We start from the raw sequence: 3,563 nt of genomic DNA on the forward strand, positions 1-3,563 counted from the left end.
ATGTTGGCACCGCGTGGGCCTAAATGCACCGATCGAGTAACAGAGAGAGCCTGATGTGGAGCGCAAGCATCATGCGTGTCGAGCACGTAAAATGCGTAGCATCGGACGAACGGGGACCGAAAGCCCACTCCCGCTAAATGTTTCACATCCGAGAGCACGATCGAACACCGGTGCACCAATGCGGCCATGGAGGATTGGGTGGCACACTTTGGACACCGGCCACGACTGACGTCTGACCCGTGGCCCCTCGGGACATGAAACAGATGAGGGATGGCGAGACATCCGATTTCCATCGATACAGGTATGCAACACAGGATCCCGATTGTGCCCTTTGGGTACGACGATCGCATGGGGGGAGATTGAAGAGGATGACGGGTCGACAGTTCGATGCATTGAGCACGGAGCCTACCAACATGCACAACCATAGCACCACTCATTTACCCATTGCGTACGAGTGGCAGCATCCACGCTCGCCGATCCACAACCCACCCGATCGATTACTCGACGAGTGAGCGAAGGAAACGACACAACCACTTGGCATGAGAAAAACACGAGCAAGGGCCACAAGACTGGCCCTACCATCCAACAGGCAACAACAAAGTGACACCACCAATGCTTGGCTCGACTGGGACCGCACGTGTGAGCTCCACTAACACCACCCCAGGGGGACATTGCCTGATTCAGGGACTTGTTCCTAGGGTCTCAGGTAGCGTCGGCTACGTGTACGGCCTCGTCAAGGCCGAGGCATTTTTATGGTCGACGAGAAGGGATCACGAGACCGTCAAATATCGAGAGACCTGGTCAGGCCAAGCCCGCAATCGTGGCTTCTGCTCGTACCACCTCAGAGAGCCGTTGCCCGATTCAAAGACCTGGTCTGGGGTCTAAGGCAGCATCCACCGCGTGCACGGGCTCGAGCTCAGCTCCCTTTTTTTGCATGCATGCCAACCGATCAAGGCCATGGGTGCCTATCGGTCACTGGAGTAACCAGTCGTCGGACAAAACGGTCGGAAGGCATGCACGCCTTGTATTTCACTCAAGGGACGTTACCCTGGGTGTACGCAATGGGAGGCCCATCACACACACCTACTCCCCCCGTAGGAGGAGGAAAGGGGATGTCGGACCACTACCCCCTAAAAAGCATTAGAGATTTTACAGATATACTACCAGTAGACGTTAAAATGTCTGAAACGGGGACACTTTTTCCAAACAGGCATATTTCACACCGAGGGTGAGCAGGTGCCGATGGTGGTTGGGGCATGTGCCTGCACCAAGGGCTAGCGCATGCCGATGGTGGTCGATGCAACTACCCGTACCAAGGGCCAGCGTGTGTCGATGGTGGTCGAGGCAACCGCCCGCATCAGATCGAGGCATGTGCCCACACCAAGGCCCGACATGTGCCGATGGTGTTCGAGGTAATTGCCCGCACCAAGGCCTGGCATGTGCCGATGGTGTTCGATGCAACCGCCCGCACCTGGGGCCATCTTCTACCGATGGTGGTCGAGGCAAGAGCCTGCACCAAGGGCCGGCTTGTGTCGATGGTGCTCGAGGCAACCGCTCGTACCAAGGCCCAGCACGTGTCGATGGTGTTCGAGGCAACCGCCCGTACCAGAGGCCATCTTCTGTCGATGGTGCTCAAGGCAACCGGCCTCTCTGACCGGCGTAGTGCCCGTCCGCTCATTTCGTGGGTTGACTTAGGTATACGGAGTTCATTCCTAGTCTAAGATCGGATTATATAGAGGGTTACAGTAGCAAGACCCACAGTAGGACCGACAACATGCAGAGGTAGACCAGGCCGATCTTCGGCTTGCACATTCTACCTTTCTGGCCGGCTGAGTGCCCGTACGCTCATTTCGTGGGATGACTTAGGCATACGTAGTTCATCCCCAGTCTAAGCAAGTCTCGTTCATTCCCAGTCTAAGGTCGGACCGGATCGAGGGTTACAGCAGCAGGACCAGCAACAGGATCGGTAGGACGCAGAGGGGGACCGAGCCGATCCCTGACTTGTGCATTCTGCCTCTCCGACCAGTTAAGTGCCTGCACGCTCGTTTCGTGGGTTGGCTTAGGCATACGGAGTTCATTTCATGTCTAAGCCCCAGCCAGACCAAGGGTTGTGGAAACGAGACTGACAGCGGGATCGACAGCATGCAGAAGGGGACCGGGCCGAACCCCGGGTTACGCATTATGCCTCTCTGACCGGCTTAGCGCCCGTACGCTCGTTTTGTGGGTTGACTTAGGCATACGGGGTTCATTCCCAGTCTAAGCATAGGGAGTTCATTCCTAGTCTAAGATCAGACCGACAGCGGGATCGGTAGCAGCACGCAGAGGGGGACCGGGCCAATCCTTGGCTTGCACATCCTGCCTCTCCGGCTAGCTGAGCATTTGCACACTCATTTTGTGGATTGACTTAGGCATGCAGAGTTCATTCCTGGTCTAAGCCCCAACCAGATCGAGCGACTCGTAGTGGGATCAGTAGCACGTAGAAGGGGTCAAGTCGATCCTCGACTTGCGTATTCTGGCTCTCCGATCGGCTGAACACCCGCACGCTTGTTTCATGGGTTGACTTAGGCATACGTAGTGCATTCCCGGTCTCGACCAACTAAGGGCCAGAGGCTATCGAGAACCTATCCCTTATATTGGCCCCCTATCCCTCATCAAACCTCGAGAACTCACACCCCCTTAAAGAGCATTTGAGATTTTAAAGGTTTGCTGCCAGTAGCCATTAAAGTGTCTGAAATGGGGACACTTTTTTCAAATGGTCACAAAATCTTCTCCACTTTGAGTTTTTAGCTGATTTTTTTATGCATTTTAATAAAAATACAAGGATCATGTCTACCAAATTTAGGGCTAAAACTCCTTCTAAAAAAATTTAAAAAAATCCTGAACCGTAAAAAGTTTTAAAAATCGTGAAAAATAGAAAACGGGTCGTCTTGCCACGAAACTTCACATGAAGGCTTAGGGGACCATTGCATGAATTTAAAAGCCATAAAAATGGCATTGGCATGGCAGAAATATGAAGATGTGCCTGAACCCACCTATCACCCCATCGATCCATGGCTTACGGATCTCACCTCTCTGGCCGACGTAGTGCCCGTCCGCTCATTTCATGGGTTGACTTAGGCATACGAAGTTCATTCCCAGTCTAAGATCGAACTGGATCAAGGGTCGTGGTAGTAGGACCCGTAGCGGGATTGGCAATATACAGAGGGGGACCGGACCGATCCCCGGTTGCACATTCTACCTCTCTGGTCGGCTGAGCGCCCGCACGCTCGTTTTATGGGTTGACTTAGGCATACAGAGTTCATCTTCAGTCTAAGCAAATCTCGTTCATTCCCAATCTAAGATCGAACCGAATCGAGGGTTGTGGCAGTAGGACCAGCAACAGGATCGGTAGCATGTAGGGGGGACCGGGCTGATCCCCGAGTTACGCATTGTGCCGTTCCGATCGGTTGAGCACCCGCACACTCGTTTCGTGGGTTGGCTCAAGCATACGGAGTTCATTCCATGTCTAAGCCCTAGCCGGACTGAAGGTTGTGGTAGTGGGACCGGTAGCGGGGTCGACAACA

Source organism: Durio zibethinus, chromosome 23 (genome assembly GCF_047325235.1).
Source record: "Durio zibethinus cultivar Kanyao isolate XHJ-2024 chromosome 23, ASM4732523v1, whole genome shotgun sequence".
Lineage (NCBI taxonomy): Eukaryota > Viridiplantae > Streptophyta > Magnoliopsida > Malvales > Malvaceae > Durio > Durio zibethinus.